General features: G+C 43.3%; 1 protein-coding gene across 4 annotated transcripts in view; it reads left to right on the top strand.

Annotated features, from left to right (window-relative positions):
• The window catches only part of rims2 (regulating synaptic membrane exocytosis 2), a 922,071-nt gene that overhangs the window by 447,299 nt on the left and 448,661 nt on the right, over positions 1 to 26,111 (top strand). The window contains exon 1 of one of the 4 annotated variants that reach the window (XM_033018901.1): positions 2,594 to 2,928. The exons of the other annotated variants lie outside the window; for them this stretch is intronic. The gene's annotated coding sequence lies outside the window, so the exon portion shown is untranslated. Of the gene's footprint in view, positions 1 to 2,593; positions 2,929 to 26,111 lie in introns of those variants that run through there. 4 annotated transcript variants of the gene reach the window in all.

Raw genomic sequence — 26,111 nt, 5'->3', positions numbered from 1 at the left:
GTGCACTAAGACCTTCCATCACTGCTCTACAGCATGACACCTTTTTCCTTTTTCTTGAACTGAAGGGTCTTGTGTAGATGCGGGGCCCACATGGATAATGGCAAAGTAAGTAAGCCTCTCCCGATTGTGCTACAGAGTGCCTCCAAAGCAAGAAGAGGCCCTTGTCATATTTTTCATTGGATTGATCCTCGGCTATTGTAGAATAGTGCTCAGCTACATTTTCTAGCGCATGCACAGAAGTTAGAAGGTACTGAGGTCCAAAAGTCTACTGAAATAGAGCAGGTATCATAGAATGCCAGAGAAATATAATTCCCCGAATACACAACATTGACAATATGATCTTATGATCAAGCTCAATTATATACATAAGGGAAGATTCATTGAGAGTTTCTTTATTTAGAAGGAAGCCCAGATTGGTGTATGAAAGTAGTTTATAATTCATTAACTTCTAAACAATCACAAATCTGCTCTCTCACTCAATCTAATAATCTTTGCTCAAGGAAACTGGAAGAGATGGCATCTTCAGGTGAAGCAAAATAAGGCACAGGTGTGTGTCAGAACAATAAAGTCACAGTAACCTGTTACTTTTGCCACAGGAAACTTTATTCTGGCCTCTTATTCTCCGTAAGACTATTGGCCTCCAAATATTCTTGGGCAATGGGATCTGTGGACATGAGCCCAGCGTCGTTTGCTGCCTCTGAGTTTCTGAGACATTTGACCTTCACTAGGACCATTACTGAAGTACCATCAAGAAACAGATGATGTAGAGAAAGGCAGTGCATTTCACCCAGAGTTATTGTGTGAGCTTGCATTCTCTTGAGTCACAAACTTCCTCCCAGAATTGTCTGCAGAACAATGGTGAAATCAGTGAGTTGGATGATCAGCCATGATCATATTGAATGGCGGTGCAGGCTCGAAGGGCCGAATGGCCTACTTCTGCACCTATTTTCTATGTTTCTACACATATCAATTAAAAATTAAGCTGCATGTATCAATAATTTGTTTCCGTTAATGTATGCCCCTCTTCTGTTGTGATTTTGTGATTAATCAGCTAATGACATTTTGTGATTAACTGACATCTATAAACTGTTCACTCATCCCTTCCCACCCAAACCACCCCCTCCCCAGGTACTTTCTCCTGCAACTGCAGGAGATGCAACACCTGTCCCTATTCCACCACCGATTCCATCCAGGGACTCCGGCAGTCCTTTCAGGTGAGGCAGAGGTTCACTTGCACCTTCTCCAACCTCATCTACTGTATCTGTTGTTCTTGGTTTATACTCTACTCCTAGTCGCCCTGTTCATATCCCCTCATTATCACCTTCTGCGCAACCAACCATGAACCATTGTGGGCTCTTTGGCCATTGGTGATGTCTCTGATTTGTCCTGTACCTTTTCATACTTCTAGTTTCCATCTCCCCTGACTCTCAGTCTGAAGAAAGGGCCTCGTCCTAAAATATCACCTATTCCTTGTGTCCAGAGATGCTGCCTCACCCGCTGTTAATCCAGCATGTTGTGTGTATCGTCGGTGTAAACCAATATCTGCAGTTCCTTCCTACACACAATGCATGGTGAAGATTGGATAAGGGCAAGGCCTGGGAAGGCTGGCTATACTTGAAATGGATAGGTCACCTGTTCCTGATGGTTTGTATCTCAGGTTGCTAAAGGGTTTGGGATTAGAGAAACAACTTCCAAAATTCCTACGGTATGGGAGAAATTAGAATATTGGAAAGTTGCAAAGATCTTAAGGACAGTCCTATAAACTGGGCTAGTCATCAAATTTCGCTAAAGCTTTAGAAATATTAGTAGGAATAAAAATATCAGGTACTTACAAAGATTTAGTTAATTATGGATTTGCAAAAGAGGGATTGTGAATGACTGGATGGATGGATTATCTGATGAACAGAAAAAAAATGATGAATGTAATGCAGTGGTTATAAAATAAAAATAGAAACTGCCTTGGAGAGAGAAATAGTTCATGGTGCAGATAGGTCATTGACCATTCAAATAATAACGTGAATTTTAATATTGACTGGATGACACATGACAAGAGGGCCAACAAAATTGAGTAGCTGTTCGCTTAGATTAAAACATATTCTCAAATAATGAAAGCAACAAGTCATAATAAATTATTGTTTATCATACTGAAGTATAGTAGGGGCAAAGTTTCCCACTGCTTACAGATGCAAAGCTATGGACACACTGCTCTGTGTTTTGTAGTCATACCTACTATGTTCTGTTGTGCTGAAACAAAGCAAGAATTTCATTGTCCTATCAGGGACACATGACAATAAACTCTCTTGAATCTCTACTGCCTCACAGCTCCGGTGACTTGGGTTTGATCCTGACCTTGGCCATCGTCTGTGTGGTGTTTGCTCATTCTTCCCATGACCTCATGAGTTTCCATCAGGTGTTTGGGTTTCCTCCCACAATTCAAGATGTTTAGGTTGGTAGATTAATAGGCTGCCATTAGTGTGTAGTTGAGTGGTAAAATCTGAGAAAAATTGATGGGAATAATGAGAGAATACAAGAGAATTAGTGACTCATGGACCCAGACTAGTGAATTGAAGATGATATTTCTGTGCTCTGTGACCATATTATTGGAACACAGGAAAAGATGAGGTGCAACAAACAGTGAAGGTGATACCAATCAACTGCAAATGAACACAGATACAGTTATGGAAAAAGTAGCAAATGGCAGATGAAATTCAATACATAAAAGTGAGGTGATACCATTTGACAGAAGGGATGAGGAAAGATATAACAGTGCCTGAGGAGGTAGACAAAAACGCTGGATTCCAAAAACACAATTCGATTTTTCCAGCATCTGCAGTTCTTTCTTAAACACAGGAAATCGATCGGCCCATCAAGTACATACTGGCTGTCAATTCAGCAATTCAGACACTTCCATTCTCCAGCTCTGCCCTGGTAAGCGAGCAACTTTATTTCTCACAAGTATCAATACAATTTCCAATGTGAACTGTGCAGTCACATACATGCATTTTTTAAATTAAATCATTTAAGTTGGAAATGTATTGCAAGAAATAATTTTTAAATCAAGGTTCATAGAACTAAGAAAAGTAAAAAGGGAAACACCTACGACATCACAGAATAGAAGCAACTTAGCTCCTGAAAACTGAAAGTGTCCCAGGTGACAAGTATACTTTAATGGCGTTGTGCGGAATTGTATTAGGCGCTTTTCAGTGATGTGGAATTGATAACATGGCATTGGAAAAAGGAGTTGTGATGGAGCTACCTTATATGTTATATCATTTCATCTGCAATATTTTGTTGTATGCTTGGATTTGTAATGACTATAGAAATGATATGTAGTTTTTTATGAATAGAGCAAATTGCTTTGGTTTTTTAAAAGAATGTTTATGTTTCATAAAATTTTACGTCTTTTTGTGCATTAGAATTTTATTTATTAGCAAGGAACGTGCTACTATTTCAGAGAAGCAATGAATTCCAGAAAGAGTTTGGAAAAATGGAATGTATATCACAACAGTGCTTTCAATTTGTAACTGATGAATCAACTGACGCACTATTTTGAAGTTGTACTTTTGCATTGACTATCTATTCCAGTGCAATATTTTAGAAGGATGAGGGGGGATCTTATAGAAACATATAAAATTATAAAAGGACTGGACAAGCCAGATGCAGGAAAAATGTTCCCAATGTTGGGCGAGTCCAGAACCAGGGGCCACAGTCTTAGAATAAAGGGGAGGTCATTTAAGACTGAGGTGAGAAAAAACTTTTTCACCCAGAGAGTTGTAAATTTATGGAATTCCCTGCCACAGAGGGCAGTGGAGGCCAAATCACTGGATGGATTTAAGAGAGAGTTAGATGGAGCTCTAGGAGCTAGTGGAGTCAAGGGATATGGGGAGAAGGCAGGCACGGGTTATTGATAGGGGACGATCAGCCATGATCACAATGAATGGCGGTGCTGGCTCGAAGGGCCGAATGGACTCCTCCTGCACCTATTTTCTATGTTTCTATGTTTCTAATATTTTTTGTTCACCCATGCCAATTTCCTCTCCTCCTCCCACCAACCCAAGAAGTATCCATATTGAAATTTGTTTCTACAGGTTCAAAATCTCATCCTGTACCTTCCTGAAATGGCCATTATAAATCTGAACCAGATCCAGTCCCTAGCCTCACCTGGTGAACCAATATGCTGTTGGCATCTAGAATGAATTAGCTGTTTTCCTCTGAACATAAGCAGATAAGAAATAGAAGAAAGTATAGGCTATCCACACCCCCACATCTGCCATTTAGTAAGATCATGGTCATTCTTCCTGCATTCCATTCCTGCATTAATCGCAAAATATTTATTTGCCTAATATTTGAATGTGTATGGTTCTCTGTTTTGAATTGCAACCCTTCGGTGAAGAAATCTTATTACATTTCAAAATGTTCTCAATAGCTTACCCCATGTTTTGACATTGTGACCCCTGGTTCTGATGGAAATATCATCTGTGCATCTGCTATGTCAAACTTCATGAACATTTTGTAAATTTCACTGAGATTGCCTTCCATTCTTTTAAACTCTAGAGCGTTCACTGGTACCTCTGGTTTGGAGTTACCAGAGTGCTTTGTTTGGCTACATAGTTCTCCATGGTAGTAGTAGTAGTAGTCCCCCCTCGGTCATGACTGACCATGGGTGATGCATCCTGGTCGGATGCAAGCCTGGGCAATGTCATATGGAGGACAGGCTGTTGCCCATGCAGCACGTACCCCCTCTCCACGTCGCTGATCGATCCAAAGGAACAGCAGGGCCGTTAGTGTTTGGCACCAGCGCCGTCGCAGGAGCTGCCAGAGCGAGGTTGTAGGCAACGACAAACTCCCTTAGGGGCTCCGACTCTGGATTTTCTTGAGGTTTACTCCAGGAGCCTTTTCCATGACTGGATATGGCCACGAGGCAGTGGAGGTTTTAAATCAGAGTTTTCCCTCTCCTAGATGGACTACCTTCCCAGGCTGACAAGTCCCATCTGCCCGAGACTCGTGGGGGTGGGAGCGTCTACCTTCCCGTGCAGGTCTACAGCACCTGCCCACTACCCAGATGTAGCATGCTCAATGATTAGATGTGAAGATAGACATAAAATAGACAATAGACAATGATTAGCTGCATTGCTTCATGTGTTACCTGACTGCCCAGATCCTTTGGCCTCCCTTTTCATCTTCTGCTGCAGAAATACTGTTGAGTTTGTCACTCTGGATGAATTTCTGGGCTGGGAAGTACTGTGCATCCAAACAAAGGGAGGGCCAGGCAACAATTCCTACTGCATCGGATGGAAGGTGATGAGAGTGAAATAAAGAATTGGGTGAAAATTTGGAATTTGGGTAGTCTGCTATGTCATGGAGCAGCTACGGCTAGTCTCCAGCAATGTGTATGAAGGAACTGCAGATGCTGGTTTACACTGAAGATCAACACAAAGTGCTGGAGTAATGCCCCTGTCCCACTTAGGAAACCTGAACGGAAACCTCTGGAGACTTTGCGCCCCACCCAAGGTTCCCGTGCCATTCACTGAGGTTGCAGGTGGTTGCTGGAGGTTGCAGGTAGTCAAAGCAGGTAGGGAGACTGACAAAAACCTCTGGGAACCGCACGGAAACCTTGGGTGGGGCGCAAAGTCTCCAGAGGTTTCCGTTCAGGTTTCCTAAGTGGGACAGGGGCATAACTCAGCGGGACAGGCCTGAAACTGACTCTCGACCTGAAACGTCACCCATTCCTTCTCTCCAAAGATGCTGCCTGTCCTACTGAGTTACTTCAGCACTTTGTGTCTATCTTTAGTCTCCTGCAATGACCTGCACTCACCATGCCAACCACCTTTGACATTGGAAATATTCATTCTATTTGTGATCATATAGAGTTAAAGTGTGAGCAAATCATTATTAATATTATTACCAGTAATTACACATGAAATGCAGGGAAAGGTGATGATATGAATGATGTGGAGGCAGAGGAAATTAGTTTAATGTCATTATGTTCTGCATGGACATTTGTGGTCCAAAGAGCCTGTTGCTGTGCAGTACTGTTCCATGCTCTATGTTCCAATAAATGTTGTTTATTTTGAATTAAGTGTGCATCTAATAGATAGTTTGTCTGCTATTTCTGTTCGTTCATGCTAATAATTTGATAAATGTGGAAAAAAATTAAAGTAAAACACAACCTATGTATAAAATAAGCAAATTAATTTGGAAATATTTGCAAGAAATGTTCCAAATTCAACAATTGTTTCTCTAGATCTGTGGCTTGCAGTTTTTTGTTCACAGAGGATTTAATCTGATCCTTTACTGTCCATTGATCTGCAGTTCGCATTAGTACTGTTAATCTTTCGTTCAACTTGACGATCTGGAGATCCCCGATTAAAAACTATAAGGTATGAGAAATAAAACTCAAAGAAAGTTGCCAGTTTGTAAGGCCCAAACAATATATCTAGCTTTTGATTTGAAACATATTTTTCATGTGTTACTGAGAGATACTAGTGTTGCTGTGGTGAATAATAACCAGTGTTGGTTATCAGTTAGGTACACAAAAAAGCTGGAGAAACTCAGCGGGTGCAGCAGCATCTATGGAGCGAAGGAAATAGGCAACGTTTCGGACCAAAACGCTTTTGCAGACTGATAGGGGGGTGGGAGGCGGGGAGAAACATAGAAACATAGAAAATAGGTGCAGGAGTAGGCCATTCAGCCCTTCGAGCCTGCACCGCCATTCAATATGATCATGCCTGATCATCCAACTCAATATCCTGTACCTGCCTTCTCTCCATACCCCCTGATCCCTTTAGCCACAAGGGCCACATCTAACTTCCTCTTAAATATAGCCAATGAACTGGCCTCAACTACCTTCTGCGGGAAGGAATTCCAGAGATTCACAACTCTCTGTGTGAAAAACGTTTTCCTCATCTCGGTCCTAAAAGATTTCCCCCTTATCCTTAAACTGTGACCCCTTGTTCTGGACTTCCCCAACATCGGGAACAATCTTCCTGCATCTAGCCTGTCCAACCCCTTAAGAATTTTGTAAGTTTCTATAAGATCCCCCCTCAATCATCTAAATTCTAGCGTGTACAAGCCGAGTCTATCCAGTCTTTCTTCATATGAAAATCCTGACATCCCAGGAATCAGTCTAGTGAACCTTCTCTGTACTCCCTCTATGGCAAGAATGTCTTTCCTCAGATTAGGAGACCAAAACTGTACGCAATACTCCAGGTGTGGTCTCACCAAGACTCTGTACAACTGCAGTAGAACCTCCCTGCTCTTATACTCAAATCCTTTTGCTATGAATGCTAACATACCATTCGCCTTCTTCACTGCCTGCTGCACCTGCATGCCTACTTTTAATGACTGGTGTACAATGACACCCAGGTCTCGTTGCATCTCCCCCTTTCCTAATCGGCCACCATTCAGATAATAATCTACTTTCCTGTTTTTGCCACCAAAGTGGATAACCTCACATTTATCCACATTATACTGCATCTGCCATGCATTTGCCCACTCACCCAGCCTATCCAAGTCACCTTGCAGCCTCCTAGCATCCTCCTCACAGCTAACACTGCCCCCCAGCTTCATGTCATCCGCAAACTTGGAGATGTTGCATTCAATTCCCTCGTCCAAATCATTAATTTATATCGTAAATAGCTGGGGTCCCAGAACTGAGCCTTGCGGTACCCCACTGGTCACTGCCTGCCATTGTGAAAAGGACTCGTTTACTCCTACTCTTTGCTTCCTGTCTGCCAGCCAGTTCTCTATCCATATCAATACTGAACCCCCAATACTGTGTGCTTTAAGATTGTATACTAATCTCTTATGTGGGACCTTGTCGAAAGCCTTCTGAAAGTCCAGATATAACACAACCACTGGTTCTCCCTTATCCACTCTACTAGTTACATCCTCGAAAAATTCTATAAGATTTGTCAGACATGATTTACCCATCATAAATCCATGCTGAATTTGTCCAATGATTTCACCACTTTCCAAATGTGCTGCTATCCCATTTTTAATAACTGATTCTAGCAGTTTCCCCACTACTGACGTTAGACTAACTGGTCTGTAATTCTCCGTTTTCTCTCTCCCTCCTTTTTTAAAAAGTGGTGTTACATTAGCTACCCTCCAATCCTCAGGAACTACTAGAGAATCTAAAGAGTTTTGAAAAATTATCACTAATGCATCCACTATTTCTGGGGCTACTTCCTTAGGTACTCTGGGATGCAGCCTATCTGGCCCTGGGGATTTATCGGCCTTTAATCCATTCAATTTACCTAACACTACTTCCCGGCTAACCTGGATTTCACTCAGTTCCTCCATCTCATTTGACCCCCGGTCCCCTGCTATATCCGGCAGATTATTTATGTCTTCCTTAGTAAAGACAGAACCAAAGTAGTTATTCAATTGGTCTGCTATGTCCTTGTTCCCCATGATCAATTCAGCCGTTTCTGACTGCAAGGGACCTACATTTGTTTTAACTAATCTTTTTCTCTTCACATATCTATAAAAACTTTTGCAGTCCGTTTTTATGTTCCCTGCCAGTTTTCTTTCATAATCTATTTTCCCTTTCCTAATTAAGCCCTTTGTCCTCCTCTGCTGGTCTCTGAATTTCTCTCAGTCCTCTGGTAGGCTGCTTTTTCAGGCTAATTTGTACGCTTCATCTTTTGTTTTGATACTATCCCTGATTTCCCTTGTTATCCACAGATGCACTACCTTCGCTGATTTATTTTTTTGCCAAACTGGGATGAACAATTGTTGTAGTTCATCCATGCAGTCTTTAAATGCCTTCCATTGCATATCCACCGTCAACCCATTAAGACTCAATCGCCAGTCTATCTTGGCCAATTCACTTCTCATACCCTCAAAGTTACCTTTCTTTAAGTTCAGGACCCTTGTTTCTGAATTAACGATGTCACTCTCCATCCTAATGAAGAACTCAACCATATTATGGTCACTCTTGCCCAAGGGGCCACGCACAACAAGACTGCTAACTAACCCTTCCTCATTACTCAATACCCAGTCTAGAATAGCCTGCTCTCTTGTTGGTTCCTCTACATGTTGGTTTAGAAAACTATCCCGCATACATTCCAAGAAATCCTCTTCCTCAGCACCCTTGCCAATTTGATTCACCCAATCTATATGTAGATTGAAGTCACCTTTTTTTACCTTTGTTGCACGCATTTCTAATTTCCTGTTTGATGCCATCCCCAACTCCACTACTACTGTTAGGTGGCCTGTACACAACACCCACCAGCGTTTTCTGCCCCTTAGTGTTTCGCAGCTCTACCCATATCGATTCCACATCCTCAAAGCTAATGTCCTTTATTCTATTGCGTTAATCTGCTCTCTAACCAGCAACGCTACCCCACCTACTTTCCCTTTCTGTCTATCCCTCCTGAATATTGAATATCCCTGGATGTTCAGCTCCCAGCCTTGGTCACCCTGGAGCCATGTCTCCGTGATCCCAACTATATCATAGTCATTAATAGCTATCTGCACATTCAACTCATCCACCTTATTATGAATGCTCCTTGCATTGAGACACAAAGCCTTCAGGCTTGTTTTTACAACACTCTTACCCCTTATACTATTATGCTGAAAAATGGCCCTTTTTGATTTTTGCCCTGGATTTGCCGGCCTGCCACTTTTACTTTTCACCTTGCTACCTATTGCTTCTACCCTCATTTTACACCCCTCTGTCTCTACGCTCACAGAACCCCTTTCCCTTTAACTCCATCCTCCACTATCCCATTCGACACCCCACCCCCCTTATTCAGTTTAAAACCACCCGTGTAGCAGTGGCAAACCTGCCTGCCAGAATGCTGGTCCCACACCTGTTAAGATGCAATCCGTCCCTTTTGTACAGTTCCCCCTTACCCCAAAACAGATCCCAGTGATCTAAGAATCTAAATCCATGCCCCGTGCACCAGTTCCTCAGCCACACGTTCAGGTCCCGTATCTCCCTGTTCCTGCTCTCGCCAGCACGAGGAACTGGAAGCAAACCGGAGATAACAACCCTGGAGGTCCTGCTTTTCAGCATTTTTCCGAGCTCTCTAAAGTCACGCTGCAGAATATTCATCCCCTTCTTTCCGACATCGTTTATGCCGACATGCACTACCACTTCCGGATGTTCACCTTCACCCTTGAGGATTTTTGGTTTTGGCTCAACAGCCCTATTCGCATCGCAAGCCAGTCCGCCGCTCAGTGTAAACACGTCTTCTGTCCCGACAGCTTCTAAGTGGGTGAACCTGTTCACAAGAGGTACAACACCCGGGGACATTGGCATTCCATGCTTCCCTCCCTTTCTCACTGTCTCCCACCTTCTCTCTTCCAGTACCTTAGGTGTAACAATCTTACTGTAGGACTTGTCGAAGAAAGTAAAAAGGAGGAGGAGCCCGAGGGCTGAGGGAGAGATAGGAAGGAGAGGAGACAGCAAGGGCTAACAGAATTGGGTGAATTCAATGTTCATGCCCGCAGGATGCAGACTCCCCAAGCGGAATATGAGATGCTGTTCCTCTAATTTCCGGTGTTGCTCGCTCTGGCCATGGAGGAGACCCAGGACAGAGAGGTCGGATACGGAATGGGTGGGGGAGTTGAAGTGCTGAGCCACCGGGAGGTCAGGTTGGTTAGTGCGGACCGAACTGAGTTGTTCGGCAAAACGAACGCCCAACCTCCGCTTGGTCTCATCGATGTAGATCAGCTGACATCTAGAGCAGCGGATGCAATAGATGAGGTTGGAGTAGATGCAGCTGAACCTCTGTCACACCTGGAACGACTGCTTGGGTCCTTGAATGGAGTCGAGGGGGGAGATAAATCGACAAGTGTAGCATCTCTTGCGGTTGCAAGGGAAAGTGCCCGGGGGGGGGGGGGTGGTGCGGGAGGGAAAGGAAGAATTGACAAGGGAGTTACGGAGGGAGCGGTCTTTGCGGAAGGCAGACAAGTGAGTTACGGAGGGAGCGGTCTTTGTGGAAGGCAGACAAGGGAGTTACGGAGGGAACTTATCGGTTATCAGTTATTGGTTATCGGTTAATTCACAATAGATCAAATCTCTTAATTCAGTTCTGCACTAATAATATTCCCAGTAAAAATGATAAAGTGAAGACTCATATTTCAGATGTGGATGTAAACTGAATAAATCACAAGTAAATCTGAGCAAATACAGTAATGTACTATTGAGCAAAATATCTAAGTAAACACAAAATGTGTAAGTACCCCAGAAGCTTAGGGGAACAGTTGAAATGGGGCAGCAAATAAATTGAATATAGTTAATTTGAGGAACATGTAATTGTATTCAATTTCATTCACTTCTCTGTTGCTTCAATAACTTTGTTGTACTCCATGGCTGGGAAAACTTCAGTTGTGTTTTGGATGCAGCAGGTTCCCAGTTAAACTACACGAGGAACACAATGAAAGATCTCCTAGCTCTCTTCATTTATTCATGTAAATGTAACCTATACCGTTGAGGCTTCCATTACCTGCACGATAGCAAGGGTATCACTGAATCATTTAACAGTCTCAAACCAGGTATTGCAAACATATCAGACTATACCCTAAGCAGACTATACCCATGTAAAACAGAATAACACCAATAATAAACAGAATTATGTGGAAAAAAACATTCAATTTGCATGTTGAAATGATGATGGAATTTTATTGGAAAGCCAAATGTAAAGCAGTTGTGTTTTGCTGCAGAGATTTGTCAGCTGCATCCTGGAACACAAAACATGTAGGGCACGTGTAGGGCTGAAGCATCTAGGTCAGTGCGATGACATCCAAACGTAAACAGTCCACCTTCGATATTGGTTCCTCAAGACTATTTCACTCTTGTGTGGTCGGCAAATGTCGTGGACCACTCATGCACAAGCATGATCTCCAAAACAAATCTGGAGTCTAATTTAGTGAAATCTGCAGAGACTTTCTTGTCAAGGTCTAAGCTTGTAAATTTGGAGCTTGTTAACTTGTTGAGATGCCTTTTAATTGAGTAACAGGGTGATACAGTGTGGAAACAGGCCCTTCAGCCTAACTTGCCCACACCGGCCAACATGTCCCAGCTACACTAGTCCCACCTGCTTGCGTTTGGCCCATATCCCTCCAAACCTGTCCTATCCATGTACCTGTCCAACTGTTTCTTAAACATTGGGATATTCCCAGCCTCAACTACCTCCTCTGGCAGCTTGTTCCATACACCCACCACCCTTAGTGTGAAAAAGTTACCCCTCAGATTCCTATTAAATCTTTTCCCCTTCACCTTGAACCCCTGCTCTGGGCAAGAAATGATGTGCATCTACCCGATGTATTCCTCTCATTATCTTATCACCTCTATAAGGTCACTCCTCGTCCTCCTGCGCTCCACGGAATAGAGACCCTGCCTACTCAACCTCTCCCAGTAGCTCAGACCCTCTAGTCCTGGCAACATCCTCGTAAATCTTCTCTGAACCCTTTCAAGCTTGCCAATATCTTTCCTATAATATGGTGCCCAGAACTGAACACAATACTCTAGATGTGGTCTCACCAACGTCTTATACAACTGCAACATGACCTCCCAACTTCTATACTCAATGCTCTGACTGATGAAGGCCAATGTGCCAAAAGCCTTTTTGACCTCCTTATCTACCTGCGACTTGACCTTCAAGGAACCATGCACCTGCACTCCTAGATCCCTCTGCTCTACAACAATCTCCTGAGGCCTACCATTCACTGTGTAGGTCCTGCCCTTGTTAGACATCCCAAAATGCAACACCTCACATTTTGTTGTATTAAATTCCATCAACCATTCCTCAGCCAATCGATCCAGATCCTGCTGCAATCGTTCACAACCATCTTCAGTACCTGCAAAAGCACCCACTTTTGTATCATCAGCAAACTTGCTAATCTTGCCCTGTATGTTCCCATCCAAATCATTGATGTAGATGACAAACAGTAACGGGCCCAGCACTGAACCCTGAGGCACACCACTAGTCCCAGGCCTCCAGTCTGAGAAGCAGCCTTCCACCATCACCCTCTGCTTCCTTCTATGAAGCCAATTTGCTATCCATTCAGCTATCTCTCCTTGGATCCCATGCAATCTAACCTTCCAGAGCAGCCTACCATGCGGAACCTTGTTGACTGCCTTACTGACATGTTGAGCTTTCTGATTGCCCTTAGTCTCCTTCAAAGTCCCAGCATCATGGCCTCGCCCTCTGATCCCAATCCTGCCTAGAACTCACATATTCCAAACAACTGTTTGTCAGCTCAGCTGTCCCCTCACTGATCTCAGTATTCCAGTTTCCATATCTAGTCTCGTAACTAAACCATCTTCCTCTGGTCCTCTCTTCACTCACAGTAGTGACAGTCCATGCATAAAACATAATCACACCTCTGATCACCAGTCTGGCAAGCTGCCTCTGTACAATTTCAAGGGTCACGATGTTTTTATTGTGTTGAGAAAAGGAAATCAAGTGTAAATAATGAAAGTACAGACACTTCAATCAAAGGCAGACCTGTACACATGATGGATGAGTAATTGGAAATCAATTTTACAATTACTTCACATCATTATACAATTGATTTCCTTCACTCAGTTCTGTCCATCATGTCTCCATGCCTCCCACCTTTATCCTGTCAAAGCTATCACTGAAAAATATTAGTTTACATTAATTATAATTTACATTCTCAAATATTCAAACGCCACATACATCTTCAAACAATTAAACATGTGAACATGTCCACTACCCATTCCGCTGGCAGCCATTTATTCCCATTAATTTCATTGTGGCTGTCATCGTTTTCACCAAGCACTGCTCAATAGGGAGATTTTGCAGACTCAGAGTTGGAACTCTGCCTCATTGGAGTCTGTGGGAATCTACTGATGCAGCACTGAAGTATTCAACAGCCCTGGAAACCCAGCAGACGATGCCACCATTAACTTATGCCCACACCAGTACTGCACTCTACACAAAGAGATGTCGGAACCTAAGGTTGCAGCAGCATCTATGGAGCGAAGGAAATAGGCAACGTTTCGGGCCGAAAACCCTTCTTCAGACTGATGGAGGGTGGGTGGGGGGCAGAAAGGAAAAAGGAAGAGGAGGAGCCCGAGGGCTGAGAAGGGGAGGAGACAGCAAGGGTTACCGGAAATGGGAGAATTCAATGTTTATGCCACTAGGGTGCAGACTGCCCAAGCGGAATATGAGGTGCTGTTCCTCCAATTTCCGGTGGTGCTCACTCTGGCCATGGAGGAGGCCCAGGACAGAGAGATCGGATTCGGAATAGGAGGGGGAGTTGAAGTGCTGAGCCACCGGGAGATCAGGTTGGTTAATTGCTGCACCCGTTGAGTTTCTCCAGCATTTTTGTCTACCTTCGATTTTCCAGCATCTGCAGTTCCTTCTTAAAGACGTAGGAACCTAAGTGGAAGTTTGATCTCACACATTTGTTTTCTGTGCAAGTCATGAATCTGAAATACAAATGAAATGCCAAAAAGTAAACATGCATTTTTCATTTGTTGGTAAAATAATTGTAGACTTCTTTAAATTAGTAAAACTTTGAAGTCAGTTATTTAAAAACATGAAAGCATCCTTTTTAATTTCCTGTTTGTCTGGAAATCCCTTTGTTTTAATGATATTATGCAAATTTCTGATAATTAACTTGAGCTGTTGTAGTAGATTGATGCTTCATCTCTATATATCTAGTATTTGGAACATAATCAGAACTGTTCGAAGACTATTGGTTTTGCTCATTATTTCTTCACACTGCAGCCTGTCTTGAAGTTCAATAAAACTTAAAGGATAATGATTCCGTCCCCTTGCAAGGTGATGTGAATGTTTGGTGGATTGTGCGGCTTGTTTTCTCCTGGTTGGTGTTGGGTTTCTTGCAAGTTATGACAATGGTACGTACAACACAGCTAGAAGGTATTCCATCATTGAGAAGACTAACAGCTTATTTGTTGGAGAAAGGTTGTGGGGAGCAGGAATGTGGATTACTAACTGCAAAGTCCCCAGCTCCAAGCACAGAAATCAATGATAAAGGGTGTTCGAACTGTAATACCATTCAATAATAAGAGTAGGTGATTATTTACTCTATTGTTGAAATGGTCAATGACTGATGTCTCTAATGTGACTTGCTTATCGAGTCCAGTCCAAATATTCTCTTGGCTTTACTATATACATCCATGGACCCTTTATTTTTCAAGATTTATGCATTGAAAATTAATAATATATATTCATTATTGAAGATAGACACTAAAAGCTGGAGTAACTCAGCGGGACAGGCAGCATCTCTGGACAGAAGGAATGGGTGACGTTTCGGGTTGAGACCCTTCTTCAAACTTGAATATCCCTGCTTTTGACCTTCGGTTTGAATGAAGATCCTTGAGGTAGGTAAAGATTGGCAGTTCAACGGATCTAGGAGTGACATTGCCATGTCTAACTCTGGTGCATGGGTATATGAAAGGTGGTCTGTATATTTCTATTCCTCTTGCCTTTGGATGCAATGTGTTACTCTAACTGCTAGGAGATATGATAATACAGTGAAGAGCCATCCACACACTGGCCAGACCTGGTAACGGGATCAGTGAACGAGATGAGCTTTTACAATGATCTGAATATTTCAGAATTATTTCAAGGTTCATATTATGTAATTAATTGAATGTAAATCCCCAGGTATTATGCTAGGATTTGAACTTGTGTCTCTGTATTGTTATTCTCGTCATCTGGATCAATTATCTAATACAGTAATTTTAAACCTTTGCCAATGTTCACAGGGAATATTTGGATATTGGTAACAGATCTCAAGTGAAATTGAGATTATAAACTATGCACATTGACTATTCTAATAGTATAGTTAGTGATAACCAAAAACATTGAGATATGACTATTATTCCAAAAACAATTTGATAAATACCTTGTTAATCTCACTGCCATGTTTATATTTGGTTAGCAACACAATTGTTTTCAGTAAGGAAGCAAGTATTATCTGATCGAAACAATATGACAATTTTCAAATATTGTATTAATTAAGAAATCGCTCTTTTATATATGTGTCAACTCTGAGTCTAAAGAAGCATCCCGACCTGAAGTGTCATCTGTCCATTCCCTCCACAGATGCTGCCTGACTCTCTAAGTCCCTCAGCATTTTGTGTTTTTGCTCAAGGTCCCAGCATCTGCAGTTTCTTGTTTCTCCATATATCAATGTTGCTGTGGCTGGAGCAGAGCGGAAAGAAAGATAATAGCGAGGACAGGGAAGTAAGACAGAAAAAAACCAAATAAGAGAGAATGGAATAGAGAGTGGAAGTATTGGAGGAAGAGTGGTCTGAAGCACTGATAACTCTGCAAGAAATGAGCAGGGTCCAATCTGATTCAGCGGTAAATGAGTGTCATTATCTTTGTTACTTAGAAACATAGAAAATATGTGCTGGAGTAGGCCATTCGGCCCTTCGAGCCTGCACCTCCATTCAATATGATCATGGCTGATCATCCAACTCAGTATCCTGTACCTGCCTTCTCTCCATACCCCCTAATCCCTTTAGCCACAAGGGCCACATCTAACTCCCACTTAAATATAGCCAATGAACTGGCCTCAACTACCTTCTGTGGCAGAGAGTTCCACAGATTCACCGCTCTCTGTGTGAAAAATGTTTTTCTCATCTCGGTCCAAAAGGATTTCCCCTCTACCCTTAAACTGTGACCCCTTGTCCTGGACTTCCCCAACATCGGGAACAATCTTCCTACATCTAGCCTGTCCAACCCCTTAAGAATTTTGTAAGTAACACTTGTTCTCATGTTATGGGTGTCTCTGTTGAAGATGCCGCTGCTAGCTTCCCGCAAAATGTACGACTGAGTTTATTTCTTGAAGTACTGTAGTCTATTTAATCAATGTATTCCCAACACACAGTAGTTGTTTGACACAATTAAATAAGTTGCCATGCAGTTAATATTCAACAATATAATTTGGAAATGGAATCACATGTGAGCTTGACCAGATAAGAGATGCAGCAAAAGGATATTAATGAATCAGCTAGATTTTCACTGGAGCTTCAGTGTCACTTTCAGTGCTATTGTTGTGAGAGTCAGTCATCTTTGTCCCAGTCTGAAGAAGGGTTTCGGCCCGAAACGTTGTCTATTTCCTTCGCTCCACCCGCTGAGTTTCTGCAGCATTTTTGTGTGCCTTTGATTTTCCAGCATCTGCAGTTCCTTCTTAAACCCAGAATGAAAATATTGGTTGACCATTTGAATTCTGCAATCTCTGCCATTTTCCCAGAGAAAAGAAAAGGCCGTGACTACAGTATATTATGATAAGCCACAGCTCAGTTAGTTAATGATAGAGTGCTGAAGACCTTTCAAATAAAAGAAACACAATGGGTTGCATTAATCAAGTCACCTCCCAGCTTTACAACAAATTAAGTATTTTGAAGTTTGAACAGTGTATGAAATGTGACAGCTAATTTGCATGCTGCAAGCACTTTCACTCAAGAGCATGATAATGACAAGATGAGCTGTTTTTGCAAGATTAATGATTGAAAGAAGGCACCTGGAAGTGTGGCATCCCCTGAATATTGCACTGGATTGATGGGCTCCATTTGTGGGCTTAAGTTTCTGGAGTGTGACTTGAATTTGCATCATCTGAGCCAGAGCTATCATGAATAAGAGGGTTAATAATCTACAGATAACTAATTATGAAGTTCCATCATGGCCATACTTATTATTTCATAACAAGATTATTCAAAATAGAAAAGGAAAAACCAAATTAGATAATACAGGGGAGCAATTATCAGACCACTGGGATATTCACATATATGACAAATTTGAACAAAACGAGTCCATAGATTGGCAGGCTGAATAGTTATGTTAGCTGTTTGTCAAGGGTAAGAGAAAAACCTGCAAGATGAAAGGAGAAAACCAGGACAAAATAAACACTGACTTTCAGCAACCAGGACTGGTCTTAGTCGCAGTAAACCCAGGCAAAATATGTGGAGATTATGAGGCAGATAAAGTATTTCATTATTTTACTAGGTTCTTGATTATTTATTGTCAGTGCATTTGAGTTAACATACTATTGTTGATGTAGTTTTATGATAATTAAGTTAAACTAACCAAAAGCCAAATTGTCACCCATTCCATCTCCCCAGAGATGCTGCTGCCTGTCCCACTGAGTTACTCCAGCATTTTGTGTCTATCTTGGCCAAAATAATTTGATGTCAGTGAAATTTTGAAGAAATACCATCAAGTTAAGCTTGAAATAAGGATAAATTATTCATCTAAAGAATTTAATTTATATATGAGACCTGCCATATTGAAAATTCATAAAAGCAGTATGCTGATGGGTATGTTTTTCAGTTAAAATTTACATATTTTAGACTGGTTCAATAGACAATAGATAATAGGTGCAGGAGTAGGCCATTTGGCCCATCGAGCCAGCACCGCCATTCAATGTGATCATGGCTGATCATCTCCAATCAGTACCCCGTTCCTGCCTTCTCCCCATATCCCTTGACTCCGCTATTTTTAAGAGCCGTATCTAGCTCTCTCTTGAAAGTATCCAGAGAACTGGCTTCCACAACCCTCTGAGGCAGAGAATTCCACAAACTCACCACTCTCTGTGTGAAAAAGTGTTCCCTTATCTCCGTTCTCTGTGGCTTACCCCTTATTCGTAAACTGTGCCCCCTGGTTCTGGACTCTCCCAACATCGGTAACATGTTTCCTGCCTCTAGCGTGTCCAAACCCTTAATAATCTTATATGTTTCAATGAGATTGCCTCTCATCCTTCTAAACTCCAGAGTATACAAGCCCAGCTGCTCCATTTTCTCAGCATATGACAGCCCCGCCATCCCGGGAATTAACCTTGTGAACCTTCGCTGCACTCCCTCAATAGCAAGAATGTCCTTCCTCAAATTAGTGGAAGAAAACTGAAGATAATACTCCAGATGTGGTCTCACTAGGGCCCTGTACAACTGCAGAAGGTCCTCTTTGCTCCTATACTCAACTCCTCTTGTTATTAAGGCCAACATGCCATTCGCTTTCTGTACTGCCTACTGTACCTGCATGCTTACTTTCATTGACTGATGAACAAGGACCTCCAGATCCCGTTGTACTTCCCCTTTTCCCAACTTGACACCATTTAGATAGTAATCTGCCTTCCTGTTTTTGCTACCCAAGTGGATAACCTCACATTTATCCACATTAAACTGCATCTGCCGTGCATCTGTCCACTCCCCCAACCTGTCCAAGTCACCCTGCATTCTCGTAGCATCCTCCTCACAGTTCACACTGCCACCCAGCATTGTGTCATCTGCAAATTTGCTAATGTTACTTTGAATCCCTTCATCTAAATTATTGATGTATATTGTAAATAGCTGCGGTCCCAGCACCGAGCCTTGCGGTACCCCACTGAGCAATATTTCCTTTTTAACTTGATTGTACAGTTTTCGTGTAGCAAAGTGTTGGTTCTACATAAATGGCCTGTATAATTTTCAGGCAACATATGAATGAATTAAAATGATAACACTGGCATCCTATTGTGCCTTACTGTATATGTCGGTTGACTCAAGCACTCATCTGTCTCTTCCAAGCAGTAATGTATCGTAGGCACAGATGATTCAAAAATAAATTCACCAATTATGACCCCGGTTTAGTTTGCCATCTTTTGTTTCTTATGAATTCAGTAGTATGGTGCGGGTACAATTGTTGTACCATCATGTTATAGGTTTTTCTGTAATACAAATCTTGTGGTTTCTTCAACACAGATATTATTGTTAGTTAGAAGGATAGCTCCTCAACATCAAGGGTTTAAGAAGGAACTGCAGATGCTGGAAAATCGAAGGCACACAAAAATGCGGAGAAACTCAGCGGGTGCAGCAGCATCTATGGAGCGAAGGAAATAGGCAATGTTTCGGCCCGAAATGTTGCCTATTTCCTTCTCTCCATAGATGCTGTTGCACCCGCTGAGTTTCTCCAACATTTTTGTGTACCTCCTCAACATCAATTAGGGTTAAGCAAAATATGTTTTAGAACTGACACCAGATGATAATGAGAAGATTGAAATGCAAATCCATTTGATGCATAGATCCTTTCGTGCCATACGTACGTTACTTACTATCTTAGTGTCCAATTGTGCTTACATGATAAAAGCTGCATAGCCCTTCCCCAGTGACGGAGCTAACCTGCTGGATACTCGTTCCTTCAAAGTGAAGGAGTTTGGTGATGAGTAATATTAAAATCAACAATCTATAGTCTAGCTTTAGAACAGCATGATTTTGTCATGATTCATTCCAACTGGTTACATGACGGGCAACTAAAGGGTAGTATTAGATTAACATTGTTAGGAGCAAAGATACTCTAATCTTCAGCAAAGGCAGCAAATATATACACTGTGAATACCGTCCTGGGGTGGGGTGTTGGCTACACCTGAAACCTCGACTGGAGGGCACCTCTCTGGAGAGCCATCACATCCGAAGATGGCCTTGAAGTATGATATATGGCAGCTATTAGTATTGTTGGCCCAACTTTGAACTGCAGCTTCTCACGTGGAATGTAATCTGGACGAGCTGACTGGCAAACATTACTGATGGCCACAAAGCAGGCAATGACAAATGAACAGGCCTATGAAAAGACAACGTCTTCATGCTCCACTGGGCCACAGTCACCACTGCAGGGTGGGATTGCGGTAATCCTTGCAACACATTGCATGGTAGGTTGCTGCAGTGCCATAACCCCATCAAAGGCATCTGAAGTAATGACAATGGTCTCAGCTTGCATGATTGAAAGTAAGATATTGCATTCCAATTGTCTTGCCTTGAGAGACTTTTGCTTGCATAAAGATGGAAGCAGAACTTTCTGTCATTGGACATTGTGGAAAGATGTGTCAGCACGTTTCAAATGTATCGGGCTATCCCTCCCCTGCTGGAAAGGATGGGCTTTGGGTTCCTTGTTAAAGTCGTGTAGATTTGTAGCTGGACTCCCCCTCTTACTTGGCACTTCATACAAGCTTGACTTTTGCCACACACAACATCTTGTGCACATCCATCATAGTCATACAGCACAGAATAGGGCCTTCAGCACAGTTTGTCCATGTCAGCAAGATGCCCATGTATATAGTCCCATTAGCTCATGTTTGATCCCTATCCCTATAAACTTGTTTATCATGGATCTGTCCAAATGTCTGTTAAATGTTGTTATTGTATCTGCCTCAACAGCTTCCTTTGACAGCTTGTTCCATATACGTCGCATCCTCTATTGAGGTTATACATCCCAGAATAGGCTATTCAGCAGAACAGCCCAGTGCTTATACTTCACAAGCTTCCTTCCATTTGTTTATAAAGTCTGTCAGCACAACCTACTATCCCTTTTTAGACATAGTTATACAGTGTTGAAACAGGCCCTTCTGCCCACCTTTCCCACATACCAACATGTACCATCTACACTAGTCCCACCTGCATGCATTTGGCTTATATCCTTCAACACCTGTGCTATCCACATACCTGTCTAAATGTTTCTTAAATGTTGCGATAGTACCTACTTCAAATACCTCCTCCGGCAGCACGTTCCGTGCACCCACCACCCTTTGTGTGGAATAGTTACCTCTCAGGCTCTTGTTGAATCTTTCCCCCACACCTTAAACCTATGTCCTCTGGTTCTCGATTCCCCTACTCTGGGCAAGCGACTGTGCATTTACCCGATCTGTAACTCACATGATTTTGTACACCTCTACAAGATCACCAGTTATCCTCCCACATTACAAGGAATACAGTCCTAGTCTGCTCAACCTCTCCCTATAGCTCAAGCCCTGGCAACATCCTCGTAAACCGTATCTGCGCCCTTTCCAGCTTGACAACATCTTTCCTATAACACCAAAACTGAACACAATACTCTAAATGCTGCCTCACCAACATCTTATATAACTGCAACTTGACCTCCCAGCTTCTATACTGAATACTCTGATTGTTGAAGGCCAATGTGCTAAAAGGCTTTTTGACCATCCCATCTACCTGTGATGCCACTTTCAATGAACTATGTACCTGCACTCCTTGATCCCTCTGCTCTGCAACACACCCAGCGCCCTATAATTTACTGTGTCAGTCCTGCCCATGTTAGTCTTCCCAAAATGCAACACCTCACATTTCACTGTATTTCATCAACTATTCCTCAGCCCACATGGCCAACTGATCAAGATCCTGCTGCAATTTTTGACAACCTTCTGATTTCCTTTGTTTAGCTTGCTCCTTAGTTCCTGAAACTCCTCCAGGGATACACTTGATCCCAGCTGCCTGACCCATGCCCTCTTCTTACTCTTGATCAAAACCTCTATTTCCCTCGTCATTCAAGCTTCATTACGTTTGCCTGCCTTGCCCTTCACTCTACCAGGGACGTGCATGTCCTGAACTCTTGTCAGCACACTTTTAAAAACATTCCACTTTCCTGACGATCCTTTTCCTTCAAACAACCTACTCCTATCAACTTTAGTAATTTCCTGTCTCATTCCCCAACGTTCTTCCCTCCTGTGCATGTCTGACCTCCCCTTAAATGCAACTATACTTCCCCACTCTCTGTGGTGGAAATGTTCTCATTTTCATCAATCTGATTTCTTTTGAATGTTTTGGGTTTTATAATGCTGGACTCCAGTTGTGTTTTCCCTTCAAATGTAAACATCCTCTCTGCATCTGCACAATCAATGCCTTTCATAACTTTAAAGACCTTTGTTCAGTCACACCTTCATGTTCTTTTCTCAGGAATAAAGAGACCCTATCTGTTCACTATAGTGTGACATATATGTATATATATATATATTCATATTTGGTGATATCATCTCCATTAAGGGCCTGTCCCACTTTCACAACCTAATTCACGACCTTTGCCGAGTTTGCCCTTGACTCATACTCGCAGCATGGTCGTAGGAGGTCTTAGATAGGTCGTAGGTAGGTCGTGATGCTAGTCGTAGGTACTCGTGGCATCAAGTAGGTCGGGGCAATTTTCTAGCCTGATGAAAAATGTCCACGAGTAAAAAAGGTTGTGAATTAGGTCGTGAAAGTGGGACAGGCCCTTTAGGTTGCTTCAATGCTCAAAGTCCAGATTCAATTCTGACTGCTGCTGTTTATATGGAGTCTACATGTTCTCGCTGTAACTACATGGGTTTCTCTACTGGTTCTCTGATCTTTCCATATCCGAAAGACCACTGGGTTGGTAAATTAATTAACAACTGGAAATTGTGCCTGATATATGTGAATGGTAGAATTTGGGAGGGAGTTGATGGAAATGAGGTCAGAATAAAATTGGATTAGTGTACAGTTAGTTAGTGTAAATGGCTGCTTCATGGTCAAGGTGGACATGATGAGCTAAAGGCTTGTTTCTATGATACATGAGTCTACAGTATCATCATATAAAGAGATCTGTGCAATGTTTCTGAACATTGAATCAGTGGGTGTCATTCCAAGGACACATGTGTACTCCAGGCCGCAGAGCCTGTGAATTAGTGCTTGTTGCTCAACATTCTGTTGTTGCCAGTGCTGGTTGTGTGTCACCTTGTCCTACAAAACACAAGCAAAGTAATGTATAAACAATGCAAGTACTGAGCATGTCAGGCAGCATTTATAGTGAGGGGAGTGGAGGGCTCTTTTCTGAAGCGAGGGGATTGAAGGAATAGGAACACTTTATTGTCACATGTGACTAGGCACAGTGAGATTCTTGGCTTGCATTCCCAATGTATACAGCCTCTGCCTACAGCCGGTCTGTCATTTCTATCTTTTTTTTAATTTTTAGTTAGTCCAAAGTCTGTTTTGGGGGGAAACTTTAACTTTTCTATGTGGGGGAGGGGGGCAGGGTAAGGGGGAAACCGTCTCCCAGTCTCTTCCTGGCTGGGACGCGACTATTTCTCCGAGTCGTGTCCTCGCCCCCCACCTCGCGGCCTACCAGCTGGATCGGAGCGGCCTTTCCTGCCGGGGACCGAGTACCGGACCGGGGCTGCTACAGCGGCAGCGCAGCGCTGGAGTCACCGCTGAGCGGGCGATACCTACCTGGGTCGCCGTTTGGAGCTCCGAAGCATTGAGCCGCTGCTCCAACATCGTGGAGCTCTGGTGCGGAGAGCTTCCAACGCGGGCGGCGCTGACCGTCATCGTGGAGACCTGGGGCGCCTTGCAGAGGGTCTACAGCAGCAGTCTCCACCCGGCGCGGCCTACGGACTTTGGAAGCCGCCGACTCCGGTAGGAGGGGGCCGACTTTGGTGTCCACGCCGCTGAGGACGTCCCGCAGCCCCGACGTCGGACTTGTATCACCCCTGTGAGCGGTCCTGGACATCGGGCCGCCCGTAGCTGCAACTGCGGAGGGCTTGGGGAGGCCCTGACCACGGGGAACAGTGGAGGAAGAGACTGACTTTGGTGCCTTCCCACACAGTGGGAAACTCTGATTCTGCTGTGTGGGGATGTTTTATGTTAAATTCTATAGTGTGTTGTGTCCCTTATTTTTTATTGTATGGCTGTATGGGAATTTCATTTCACTGTGTCATCTGGCACATGTGACAATTAAATGTATCTTGTATCTTAAATCTTGAAAATAGCAGCCACCTACGATGCTGACCCAGTTACAAAGCACGCCGGCTCCTCCCCCAGTTCCACCATGCCGGGTCCCCATTGTCCTTTGTCCCTCCCCCACCATTGTCCCTTGTTCTTCCCACACCTCCCTCACGGCAGTCCCACCATGCCAGGTCCTCCATTGATCTTCCCCTCCTTGAAGGAAGTCTGTAATGAATGTGTTCACTCAACCAGGGACATGCATGTCCTGAACTCTTGTCAGTACACTTTTAAAAGTGAATGAGCCAATCAATATGCCTGGTCAGCGAAGGAGATTGCCTATGGCTGCCCTCGACTGCCTGTAACTACATAGCGACCCCACTCCACTGCACTACGAGTTCAAAAGAACCATGCCGACCAATTATTACTCGCGGAAAATGTTTCAACATTCTGAACATTTTCCGCGACCTAGCTGAGGCTGCGAGTATTCGGGAACTTCCCTCGAGCATGAAGGAGAGTTCCAGTGACCTCATAGGACCTCCTAGGACCACGTGTCGATCATGCTGCGAGTTTGAGTCGAGCGCAAACTCGTCTAAACTCGCAGATTAGGTCGCCGCAGTGGGACAGCTCCTTAAGGCTCCATGACTGTAAAGGGCCTGTCCCACGAGCATGCGACTGCATGCGGCAAGTGCGACCAAACCGGAATCAGGGGCCGCGCGGAGGTCGAGTGATCCCGTACGAGTTGATGTGAAGTTCGAGCGAAGGCTTACGCCGTCAAGACGCTGCGTACGCCGTCAAGACGCTGCGTATGCCCATCGAGGCGGTGCGCACGGCCTCAATGCGGCTGCAGGCCGGCAGGCTGTTGCCGCGCGGAATTTTTGGACAGTGACAGTTTTTCGGAGCTCCGCGCGATGTCGAGACCAGCTCCGCATTACTCCATACGGCTCCGGCGATCGAAGTGGGACCGGCCCACGAGGCAGTACAGCTCAAGCGACCACGTTAGGTCACGCTTGCCACATGCAGTCGCATGCTCGTGGGACAGGCCCTTAACAGTTATGTGCTAGGAAATGGTAGAGCACTAATTTAGCACATCAAATTCCATGGTTCTCCCAATACTTTTTTTCCAGAGACTTTTGGGAGGTAATTCCAAGTGAGTGGACGGGTTTTCCCCTTTGAAAGATATGTAATTCATGGTAAAACATAGGATCACATGAAAATAATATCCCAAGCTGCCTGCTGAAGAGGACATGATCTTCTGTTGCTGATGCACAATAATGGCATTTGCAGTATCTTCGTTGCTGTCTATTCATTGGTTGACTGTTAATAAATGATGCAGGTGAGGATTTATTTTGAGATTACAGCATCAACAATGATCTGTAACGTGAGCCACAAGAGGTCAATCTGACTCTGGGTCTGAATGCTGCGTTGCTGCCACAGTGTAATTGAATCCAAAGCAGTATCCAACAATCAAGTCAGACATGGTTTAATCACCTGAGATTTAACACATAGTGATCCACTTGTCATGTTTCAACTTCACTGGCTTTAAGGCTGAAAATACTAAGGGTCTTGCATTAACAATTCCTTTATGCCCCTGTCCTACTTAGGAAACCTGAACGGAAACCTCTGGAGATTTTGCTCCCCACCCAAGGTTTCCTTGCGG

The sequence above is a fragment of the Amblyraja radiata genome, chromosome 4 (genome assembly GCF_010909765.2).
Source record: "Amblyraja radiata isolate CabotCenter1 chromosome 4, sAmbRad1.1.pri, whole genome shotgun sequence".
Classification (NCBI taxonomy): domain Eukaryota; kingdom Metazoa; phylum Chordata; class Chondrichthyes; order Rajiformes; family Rajidae; genus Amblyraja; species Amblyraja radiata.
Note: the sequence above shows the minus strand (reverse complement) of the source record. Positions and strands in the feature narration are given on the sequence as shown.